The 12381-nt window shown below is 46.4% G+C and overlaps 1 protein-coding gene across 2 annotated transcripts in view; it reads left to right on the plus strand.

Annotated features, from left to right (window-relative positions):
• Positions 1–12381, plus strand: part of Dock1 (dedicator of cytokinesis 1) — a 447303-nt gene that overhangs the window by 239342 nt on the left and 195580 nt on the right. The gene's annotated exons all lie outside the window — the stretch shown is intronic.

Genomic DNA, 12381 nt, shown 5'->3' on the forward strand with positions numbered 1-12381 from the left:
CTCGGCTGGCACCGAGGCGGGCGGAGCCCAGGCCCGCGGGGCGGGGGCGGGGGCGGGGGCGGCGCGGGGCCGGGCAGGGCTGCGTGCGTGGGGTGGGCGATTGCGAGCGAGTGGAGGAGCCCCCTCCCGCCGACGCCCGAGCCCGAGCCCGAGCCCGAGCCCGAGCTTCAGGAGGAGGAGGTGGAAGGAGCCGCTGGCGGCTGCCGCCTGCGCGCGGGGCTCTAACGTGGCGAGTCCTCGGGGTTTTTGGGCTGCAGGCGGCGCTGCGCGGCCCAGGAACTTGTTGAGTCTACCCCGGAGATGTCTCTGGAGCAGCTGGCGGTTAGGGGACTCCATATCTTCTCTCATGAGTGGTCTCCCGGGACCCTGCGCATTGGCTTCAGGCTATGCCAGAGGGCGCAGCCCAGCTGGGCTTTGAAAGCCAGAGGCACAGATTTGGGCAGGGGCTAGGCAACTGGCCTCTCTCACCTTCTCACAGTGCTTTGTGGATACTCGGGGTCAGAGTCACGTTTCTGTGCTGGGTCAACCTGGGGTTCCCTCCGAATGTAAATAGGAAGGCAGACCAGCCTCCTAGTAGCCTGAGGTCACAGTGGAAGTGCTGGCTGGGTCTGTTGCATGCTGACATTTAGGATAAGTCCAAAACAGGCACCTAATCAGAACCCGGGCCCGCCCCCCCCCCACACACACACACACAAACACGCCCCACACATACACACCTGCAGACGCCACTGGGCACATGCTGCATCTGGGGCGAGTTCTCTTGGCAAGAGGAGATCTATCTAGTAGGATTCACAATGAATCACACTCCGCTCCCCCAAATGCCTCCCCCTCCAAACCACCAGAGTATTGGATCCTTTGAGCTCAGAACAGCAGGCCCTAGGTCCTCCCTGATACCTGGAAGGTCTTGCTGCCTGGGACTAAGCCTCCAGCGGCTGCAGATTTCCTTACCCCCTAAGTTTTCTCCCAGAACATACTTGAAATTAGCCACATTTATTAGTCTGAATATTTCGGAGGAAAGAACAGAGTAATGGTGAACTGGAGAGCAGTGAGACTTTGGAGAGTGAATTGGAAAGACAAGTGGGAATTCTTCACGCTGCACCTCCCACCTCCCAAACACTCAGTGTGCTGGCACTTGTGCAGGACTTATACATCCTGTGCCTGGGGCCAGGCCATCATTGCATTCCTGTCATTAAACTGCGTTGAGCCTACACCTGGCTTTATATAATGTCTGTTCTTCGTTAAGGGCTTTATGTGAAATGTTTTATTTCTATGTGGATGTTTGGGGTGACATTACAGAAGACTATTCTAAAATGTCCTCCTTTCCCATCTAACTCTCAGCAGTTTTGGGGTTACAACTTCATGATCCAGATCTTCCCAGGAAGGGAGTCCCCAATCTGTGGTTCCAAGCTCTGCCCACCACATTCTTTTTGATTCCCTTCTGATTCCCTCAGATTCCCCCAAGTCTGACGTCAGCTCTACCAGGGAGGCTGTTGGTGGGATGTGCCTGGTAAGGTATGAACAGCCCGCAAATCTATAGCTACCTCTGTTGTCAGGAAGAGAGCCACAAGGGAGTGATTTGATGTTGGGATCCTTTAACACCAGGTGGCAGGGTTCCTTCTACTGACCCCTCCAACATGTTCCCCATGAGAAAGTGCTGTTTCAGCTGTGCACCTCTCCAGGGATTCCCAGAGGGGTCTGAGGAGCTTTTTGTAAACCTTGTTTTATTGTAAATCTACACAAATGGAAATCTGCCTTTTATCTCTTAAACATGCCATTGTCAATAAAGCTTTCAGGAAACATGGAAATGGTTCTGGTGGTAATGGAAAGCTAAAGTTTTGAGGACCATGAGTGACAACAGATAAACACAAATGCAGGCAGAGGAGGGCAGTGCTCATGGAAAGTGCTCCATGAGCTGGTGAGGAGACCTTTGTAAGAAATATGCTATTTGAGATCCCTGTGATATACACCTCTAGGAGGAAAATGAAATGCTGTGATTGGCAGGTTAAAAAATCCTCTTCTATGAAGATGAGAGTATAATTGCGCTTCACAGCCTCACCAAGACTGCTTTGAGTTGTTCAGTTGCCTCATAGACTTCAACAAAAGGAAGGATCCCAATGTTTTTAACAGACTTGGAAAAGCAATTGAAGTCAGAAACCATTTCCCTAATGTATTTCTCAAGTGCCAGGCTTCAGCATCACAAGTTAAAATATTGATGAAAGCTTGTCTTGCAGACCCTTGGCCAGGGACGGATGTTCTGTGTGGGTGAACTGGGTGTGCCCATCTTCCAAGCATACGTGTTGGGGCTACCGGGAGAAAGGAGATTGGCCACCTTCCTGCCCAGAGACCCCCGTTGCGTTATTTTTTGTGTACAGAACATATGCATACTTTTAGGGTCTAAAGTCAGTCATGTTTAGCTTCCTTAGAAAAAGAGCAGAATGATTGGAGATGGATTAATTTTAGGAATCAATTTAGTATAAGTTGGTTTCTTATATTTTGCTTCAGAATTTTGCTACAAAAGAGAGCCTTGCAAGGGGGAAATGAACTGCTTTCCACGTGGGATTTCTTGAAGGCAGAGGCACCTAGAGAAGGAAAATGAAGGAAGTGCAAGACAGCTAACTGGCCCCTCTTTCACGTTTTTCTTCTTTTGCCTTTTTCTTGGAAATGTGTGCATGTGTAATACCGAGCATCGGGGGAATTCCAAACCTCCTGAGTACTAGGTTTTGAGGTCTCTATTTCTACATTAAAAAAAATAAATAAATAACCAAGAATATACAAGTCAAAAAAAAATAACCAAGTTGAGGAATGTTCATAACAGCTTTTTATATTAGTTTTTCAAACTTATATTGGAGAATAGACTAAATATGTATCAAGAGTAGAATGGATAGAAATGACTTGGTTTATTCATGCTGTGCAGTAGAAGCTAGCAGCAGTAAACACAAAGTCACAAGCTATGGAGGCCTGTGGCAGCAAGACGAAATCCACAAAAACGGGGAACAGAGGAGTGAGCCACAAGGATGTGCGTGACAGGAGTCACTTCACTGGAGTCGCAGAAGGGCCAGAGTTCGGGGCATGCTGACTTATAGGCCAGGGATCCTTCATGTTGCTGGATTGTTCTGCATCTTGAAGGAGGTGGTTGCCCAGTTGTGTACATAGATACCAGCTCATGACCGTGTCTTCTTGTCTCAACGACTCCATCTTGTCTGAGCATAGTCAGTGTGTCATGTGATGTGCATGACTTCCTACTAATCCATCCCTTTAAAGGAATCATCAGTGAGCTTAACTGGTGTCTGCTGAAGCCACTTTCTCTCCAGCACCCCCGATGAGGGAAAGGAGAGGTTCCCCCAGAGCCGCTGCTGCTGTGGGGAGAATTCTTGTTTAACTGCATAGCAGAACATCCTTCCTGGGGAGGCTGCTGCTGAGCCCCTGCCCTCCTGAGCACGCCCCCCAGGCTGCCATGTCACGTTCTCAAGACATGGCCCTGCCACCTCGCACTTTCATGTTCTTAGGTGACGCTAGACGGTGGGCAGGTGGCACCATCTGTTCAGAAGCTGTGGCGGTGTGTCTGCCTCACACACTCCCATGTAGGGGAGGTCACTCACATCCATGTGCATCTCAGGTGATATCAGTGACACCTAAAAGCTTCCCTCTGTCCTAGATCAAGATGGTGCACTCGGAGCGTCTCTGTCCAGGCCTCATCTTTGCGTGGGAGACCCGTGAGAAGCCCTGGAATCTCGCCCCTGTCATGCTGCACTCAAACCTCCACTGTCCACTTTCTGTACTGATTTTCCATTGAAGAGTGTCCCCTGGTGTGAAACCCCTGCCTGTGGCTCTTCCAGTGTCCTGCCAGCCAAGTCTCTTTTCCTTCCAGAAGGTCATGCAGCTGTGTCTGAGGGCTGGCCCACCCTCCTGGGGAGACGCTCGGCTCCTTACCATAGTCTTCTGTTCCCTCCATGACCAGAGACTAGAGCCTGCCTTTTGGTCCCAAACAGAGTTTGTTTGGGATAAACCAAGTACTGTGAAGACTGCTTGAAATCCCTGGTTTTCTGTACTGCACCTTGTGAATATGATTTTCTGTAGGAAATGGGACGTTTTCATTTTTTTTTCTTTGATTTTTTTTTATTGGTTATTCAAAACATTACAAAGATTGCAGAATCAATGACGTTTTCATTTTTAAAGGGAACAGAAGTGTCTCTAGCTTTTCTTTCCTATGTCATACAGCAGCCGTGGTGGTCTGTGAGGAAGGGCGGAGTGCAGGACAGGAGCTGCTGCCCCTCGGGTGCAGGCTCTGATTCTGATCAACAACCCCTTCCCCAAAGGCAGCTTCCCCTCCTTTCCTTGGGTCGCCTCACCATGGAAATGACCATGCAGACCTTATTTCGTTGACCTTAATTTGGCCAGTCTGGGTGACGGTGTCTATAGGGTTTTCTTTTTATCCAGGTCTAATCTAGGACCAGGCTTTTTCCAGCAGAGGTGGATAGCTAATGGGCTTTTCCTAATCCCTGCTGGTAACACGGTTCGTCTCCGCAGCTGCTGAAACCAGCTTCGCACAGAGCAGCTCATATGCCCAGACGAACAGTGATACCTTGGACCAGAGCTGGGTCAAGAGGGGATAAAAATTGCTTTCAGACTTCAGCGTCTGGCCTGCTAATCCACTTTGCTTGTGTGAAGACTGTTCCCTGCTATCCCCTCTCTGGTTAGTCCCAGCACTTAGGAGGCCCCAGGTCAGCTCAGGGCTGCTGTAGGAAGGCCCTGGGCCTTCTCACATGTGCCCTGTGCTATCTGGGAAGGGAAGTTCCTTCTTTGCCCACTCCCATCTTTCACTTCACCGGTAAGGAGGAGGGCTAGGGAGGACAAGAAGAAAATGGAAACCTCCAGGTTCTACTCTTTCTTCTCCAGCCCTGCTTGACAGGGAGACTTTCATGAGTGTGAACTTTAGCTGTGTGCCTCAGCCCTCCAGGCCCCGTTGCAATGTGCCTTATCATCTTCTGTCCTTGCAAGACAATTGTGAAGTAGGTACTGGAAAACTCTAACAGATGTAGATCAGAAAAGGTAAGCAATTCCTCCAAGGTCACACAGCTAGAAAGTACTAGAGACTAGATTCACATGCAGTTATGCACATTGCAGAACTGCCCTGCTCAGGTTTATTTATTTATTTTTTAATCCGACCTTAAGATCACTCAAGAGCATATGTTGCTGCTTGTGCTAAATAGTGCTTAGACATGGTGGTCCTAATTGAGGAGTAGCACCAGCTACTGGAATCCCCTTCTGGTCCTTACCCAGGCCCTCAGCAACACCAGGGACCTGTGCCCAGAGGCACCTTCCAGGCTCTGATGAGATCAGCTTGGTGCCCTCCAGGGGCAGATTTCAAACCCTGCTGCGTGTTGTGCTTATTTCCACTTTCCTGGAGCAGAGGACACCCCCAGGCTGGGTAAGAGCAGCTCTGATTGGGTTCTCTTTTGCCTTTGTTATCTGTGCTTCGTCCCTCATCATGTCAGTTGCGCTTTGAGTAAAAACAGGCACGGAAACAGCAAGAAAGTGTCATCGCTTTGCAGCTGGACAGCACTGTGTGCCTCTCCATGTGACATCAATGGCAGCGGCAGCCAGTGGCTTCACAGAACAGTGGCTACTGAAATGATCCACCACATATACACCACACTTACACAGATGACCTCTTGAGCCTTTCCTGGTGCCAGTGTAATAGCTCTGTCTTATCCTGCCCTTTAACTATCCAGACAACCCTTGGGTGCTGAACTTGATTCACCAGGACAGTACAGGTGCTTTTAGTGACGCGCGTGCACATGTGTGTGTGTGTGTGTGTGAGAGTGTGTGTGTGTGTGTGTGTGTAATATGATGAACACGCTGGGCACATCATTCTAGTTATCTAATCTTGGCATTTTTATACACTCAGTACAATAAATGATTTTGCTAGTTTCAGTCTTAAGAGCTGATTTCCTGACTTTAGATGCTGTATTGACTTAGGAGTGTGGGTCCTGCCTGGTATAGGAAGCTGCTGAGCTTTGAAAAGTCAGCCCATTGTCCTCAAGTGCCAAGTTCCAAATGGGAAGACCACAGTATTGAAAAAAATCTCTAGTTATCCTGAATGACCTCTGAGGTCACGCACAGACTTGCAGTGCCATTTCTTTCATACACATTTCTGTTTTTCACATTATTGAACCCTTGGGCAATTAAATAAACAGGTCGTTGCTGTAATTCTGCTGCACTGTGGGCTGAAGATCTCTCTGTCTCCAATTTGCCTAATTTGTGTTTTGGCATCTGCCGGAGCCACGTTGTACTCCAACCGCACGTGGTTCAGAAGCTGTTTCTGGGTGCTCATCTGTTGGTTCTAGGGCACCTGTAACTAATGGTAAAGTCATAATGAAAAACATATCAACATGTTTCATACACAATTTTAATTTCTTCCTGGATTCAAAGGAAAGCAAAGAAGTTTGTTTTAAAATATTATTTGTATTCTTTCTTCATTTAAAAAAGCCTGTGTCCACAGCTTGCAATGCATGCATAGGACCGTGGGTGAACCAGAAGCCCTGCCTCTCAGCCATCATCGCTCCCTGGTAGGATCCCCTCTTGTCTGGAGGGATACCCCTTAGGCCTTCCCAGGTCTGGAGATAGGGAAGGGTCTTCAGGATTCCTGGACATTCATTTCATTCAAGTCGTAGGAGTGAATTATACAAAGCGAATTACACGAAGTGAATTTCTTCATTTGTGTTCGTTGGTTGACTGTTTCAGTGGATCCCCAACGAAGAAACTTGAAATTCAATGTGTATTTAAAAAACTAAATTTGTGGTGAATATTTGGGAATTGAGTCATAAAAAAGAAGAACTATCATTATCAGAGAAATCTGTTACTCTGTTATATAGTATAAAGATTGAACACAGGGATGCTCGACCACTGAGCCACAGCCCCAGCCCTTTTAATTTTTTGAGACAGCATCTCATTAAGTCACAACAGCTGACCTCAAACTTTCAGCCCTCCCACCTTAGCCTCCTGAGTAGTTGGGATCACAGGTGTGCACCCCTGTGCCCAGTTCAAAGGAAATCTTATTCCTTCTGTGTGTCTTTCCAGCATGAACCCCAAACAGTTTTTTTTTTGTTTTTTTTTTCAGAAATTGTTGAGTATTGAAGAGAATCCCTAGGGTTGAGCATTTAAGAAATAAATGTGTGTTCAAAGACTGTGACTGACGTTGTCCTTCCTGGATGCTTACGGCCCTGGTTCTGCTTGTCGTCACTGCACGATTCATCTTCTTGGGGCTCATCTTGAGTTCAGAACTCTCTGCCCACTCGAATGTGGAGCCTCTTGTTCCACTTGATCTGCATGAGCAAATGTAAAGTTACCCTTTCATTAGGATGTCTTGGGCTGTGCGTGTTATGCCCCGAAGTTCTAGAAGACACAATTCACTGATTTTATTTTTGTTCACTGAATCCAAGTATCAAAATGAGGAAATTCATTTAAATGTTAACCCCCCATCCCTCCATTCCCAGTGGAGTAAATTTTGTCACATGAAATTGCTGATGATACTTCTAAGTCCCTTAAAATAAGACTTGTGATTCATTCACACCATGAAAATAGTGGAGAACCAACATCTTCACCTGCAGATTCAGAGGTTATTGGCTCTTTCCTTTTTGGTCTCTGGGTGTTAATGAATATTTTCGCTTCTGGAGCTTTCTCTGCCGCTGACTCCAGTGTGGATGAAGCCTGGAACCTGCAGTTTTTTGAGAAATGCTTCCCTTTGTGCTCGGGCAGATGTTGAGCTCCTTGGGCAATTTTTGCTTTTTTTTTTTTTTTTTTGATGTAAGTATGTACTTTGTTAGTGTTTAAAGTACATTTTAAAATATTGCTGAAATGAAATCACCTTCAGTTTTGGTACATATGACAAGTGTTGAAACGCAGATGATGTTTACCATGAAATTTAAATGAGCTCTATTAAAGCAGAAATAATGTCACATACCATGTAAAAAGCAAAGATCTCCCTTAGACTTCCCTGTTCCGACTTCTGGACAAGCATGCATAATCATTTGAAATGCAGACTAGAATCGGCAGTTTGAAAGTGTTGTCCTTCCTCAGGTATAGCCCACTTCTAGCAAGCTCATATGTGACACAATGCACGAAAGTTTAGAGGTGAAAAGGTCAGATCATGAGCTGTAACCTTATCTGTTGATTAATCTACTCCAGTGGATTAACAGGGCCCTAACTGTAGGAAGGTAGGGGGTGGCTAGAGGAGGTAGGTCTCTGGGGTGTGCCTTTGGGGTATATATTGTCCCCAGTGAGTAGAGCTCTCTCTGCTTTCTGGTGGCCATGTCCTGAGCTGCTGTCCTCCACCAGGCCCTTCTCTCAGGCCCAGAGCTATGGAGTTGGCCTTCTATGGTCTGGAACCTCTGAAACTGAATGCCAAATAAACTTCTCTTTCTCTGAAATTGTTACTGTCAGGTCTTCCAGTCATGGTGGCGAAAAAGCTGACTTAAACACAGACTAAAGTTCCCCGATCCCCTGTTTGCAGTGTAAGTTGTTTGGCATAATTTTGGTACCATATTGGACCCCGACTTGAAGAATGAATTGAAGCCTTTGATTCATCATTAGAGAACCCAGTATTTTTTCCCTTTTGCTTCTCATGACACTGGATTCTAGGTGAAGCTGCCTCATTTGGGAATTGGGAAGAATTAGAACAATATATTCTATCAAGGACTGTTTCTGGTGAGAGAAATGGTTCTGGATACATTATCTGTTAGACATTCATCTAATGAATAACAGTTCCCTGTCTCAAGATTCACATTCTTGGGCTGCGGGGTGGACATGCACATACATTTAAAAAAAAAAAAACAGCAAAACCAAACAATGGCAATATAAACAACCTGGTAGCAAAATCGTTGTCTTTGTGAACCAGGAGAATTTTGTTTTGCAATTATGGAAATGATGCAGTCGTTGGAACCAAAATGATCCCTTCAGGGATCACTGGGGGTGCTCCGTGCCTCTTCCCCCCCAGAGCTTGACAAGAGAAAACTGGGCTCTTCTTATTGGATTTTCATCTCTGACTGATTTATTTAAGTGCCTCATGCAACCAAATGGAATATCTTTGCTGTAGGCTTTTAATATCAGAGCTATTATGATGACTGATACGACATAAAGGTTTTTTGTTTTGTTTTGTTTTGATAGTTTCCAAACAATTGAGATTAATAGTTTATTCTCTGTAACCACATGGAAAATTATTATTAGTTTCATATGAAATTTTCACTAGAATAAGAATCAATAATCCATCAAATTTCCCTTTTAATGTTATGTTTAATATTGTAGATTTGAATATTATCAGGGAGCCAATATTTCTTGACCCAGTATCATTTCTTAAACATGCCAAAATTGTGACCTACTGATTATCAACTTCACCAGTCTTGCTTTGGGTTGTTACCCCACTTTGAAATTTTTCCATACTCTCTCATCTGATATCAACTTGCAGTATTCCCTGAGGACCCAGGATTCATTTCTATGGTTCTGTTTGTGCATGGCCTATCATGGAGACCGTGGAGCTCCCTTGTTATTTAAAATCGTCTCCCTGTGCAGTGCTGCGATGTACCAAGTGGCACTTTGCAGTCTTTGATAGGCAATGGCTTTTTGTTTACCAGGCAATGATATGCTTAGCCTACATTGCATTTTTCTCAAGTATGGTTAACTGAAGAAAGCATCTTTGAATTTATCTTCTCACTGTGTAACTCCTGGAAGCCCCGAGATTCCTTTGAATATGCAGAGGCAATTATTTGGTTTTCTGCTTTCCTTCACCAAGTGGCAGCTTTGAGAACCAGGCCCATCTTCTCTGCACTGCAATTCCACTGGCTGAGACAGAGTGTTTGTTTAACTCCATGAAGTTCCAGGACTGAGCTTGCCTTCGAGGGCTGAGAGTGAGCATTCAAGTGTGTGTGTGTGTGTGTGTGTGTGTGTGTGTGTGTGTGTGTGTGCTTTAGATCTTCTGTTGGATTTTCATTAAAGAAAGCAAAAGCCGAGGTCATGCTGTATGGGGAGACCTCATTTGAGATTGAAGATGGATAAGAGGAGCCAAGGGCAAGGAGGGGCTGCTCTGTGAGCAGAACTAGGGAGCGTGGAGCCCATGTGCCCTTTGGGTGCCAGTGTTCATGCCATGTGCAGACCTGAGGCTGAGGGTAGAGCTCCGCCCTACCAGAAATCAAAGCAGCCCTGGGCTGGGGCATGCAGTCTGCCATGGGAGGCGGGTGCTCGGGGGCATCCTCAGGCCCGCCTTCTTTTCTCCTGAGTGGCAGTGCCTTTCATTTTAAACTGATGGATTTGAAAAGTTGATCAAAAATAGATGAAAGTGGAAGAAAGTGAGTCACATCCGTAAGTGCTCCATCAAATATGGTGTAAAAAGAAATACTTTCCACATGTGGGGCAATTAAGTGGCACAGGTAGACTTTATGCAAAGAACCTCAATGTTCCAGGGGTTACAAAGTTAACTCCAAATGCCTGTGCTCTCCTCCTCTCACTAGCACACATGCCCAGATATGCAGACCTTCTGAGCAGAGAAATTCAGCTCAGAGCCTGCTATAAAAATCTTATTTTGATTCTAGTCCACCTTAGTAGGGCTGCCAGGGTTGGCAAGTCCCTGTGTCTGATCTTCCAAGGACAGGACATGGAGACTTGGGATGAGGAAGTCCCACACTTGGTTGCTGTGCCCTGGGATAAGTCATGATTCTTTCTTTATAGTCACTTGGATACATTGCCATGTAATGCCAGACTTTTTTTTTTCCTCCAATCAGGGAAAAAAGATTTCCTCTCTCAGTTTCTTGGTTCCCTCACTGAGAGAATGAAATTTTTTATGAAGTCTTAAATTTGGTGGTTATTGCCCCATTACCTATGGAAACTACTGTAAAGACGGCATTCGGCTGCCATCAACACGAGCTGTGGGCATCATCGGTGCCACATGAGGTGGCCCCTGTGCTCATCCTTGGAAGAACGGCCCCTGTTTGACTCTAGAAATGACTCCCACTGAAGCTGTGGAGAGCCAGGGAGGGGACAGGAGGCATTAGAGGGGCTGTAAAGGGACCAGTGCCTCAGAGTTTCTTCGGAAGAATGTGAGCCTTGTGCATTTGGACAGTAATGCAGTCAGGAGGGGCCTTTCTGTGATTACAGGCAAATAATTCTAGGGCTGAGCCCAGGAAACCCGAAGGGCCTCCCCGCCAGGAGGCCAGTCAGGGCTTTCTTTTTGCCCCCTCTTCAGTCTTGTTGATCCTTCCTCTTTCCCTGTCTGAGTCCAGCCTCTGAACTTCTGCTGCCCACCCCCAGCTGGAGCAGGCCGTGTCTTACCTGGGCTCCGGGCCAGGCCCTTTGCTCTGCCCTCCTGGCTACTGATTTAGCTGGGGAGTTGGACCAGGTGACCTCTCACCCTCTGTGTTCATGTTCTCTTTCTCTCTCCCCACCTTCCTCAAAGTTCTCCAGTTCTGGAAGTTAAGACCTAATGCAAATTGTGTCCCTCAGCTGCATTGTTCTCAGTGTAACTCAATTTCTCTGAAAAAAGGGAACTATCACTCAGAATATTCTTGTGGCTCTTTTCTGAACGTGACACGTGACTTCATGACTACACACGTTACAGCCTGCACCTCTTATCATAAGATCTGTTTTATTTTGTTGTCTTCCTTTCTTTTTCTTTTTACTGCATTTTAATTATTTATTTGTTTATTAGTTGCAGATGGACACAATACCTTTATTGTATTTGTTTATTTTTATGTGGTGTTGGGGATCAAACCCAGTGCCTCACACTTGCTGGCAAGTGCTCCACCACCGAGCCCCAGCCCCAGCCCCAGCCTGACTGTACCGTTTTGTTTATTTTATTTATAACACTTTATGTGAGATCCACGGTCTTCATAGAGTTTTCACCCTGGGAGCTGTGCTGTGTGGCACATCTGCAGAACTTGCTCGTCTTGAAGAGCAGACCTACGGTGGCGTGGAGGCCCCTCTGAAGGGCCGTGGAGCCCTGCACACTGACTGTGGACAGGGCAGCTGAGGAAGCCAAGTGCAGTTTGAGATGGATGGAGTCTCCACTTCTCTCCTCCAGGCAGGACATGTCTGTCAGTGTCCTCTGCTGATGCTCCCAGAGCTCTGGAGACAGGCTGCTACATGTGCCCTTGACATTCCTCCTGCTGACCTTCAGCAAGGCCCTCAGCTGTCCCCTGTGTTGTATTTCTACAGACCTTGCCACCCATTTGTGAATTTGGGGTCTAGAGAAAAAAAACTGATGAGCATCTATTGCTCCTTACAGGAAATATACTTGTCTGTATGCTTTTTATTATTGTTTTACTTGCCTTTGACATTTAACAGCTTTTATGATTGAGTTTTGAAGCCATTGGTTTTTTAATAGTAGGAGTTATA

This window comes from Callospermophilus lateralis, chromosome 15 (assembly GCF_048772815.1).
Source record: "Callospermophilus lateralis isolate mCalLat2 chromosome 15, mCalLat2.hap1, whole genome shotgun sequence".
Lineage (NCBI taxonomy): Eukaryota > Metazoa > Chordata > Mammalia > Rodentia > Sciuridae > Callospermophilus > Callospermophilus lateralis.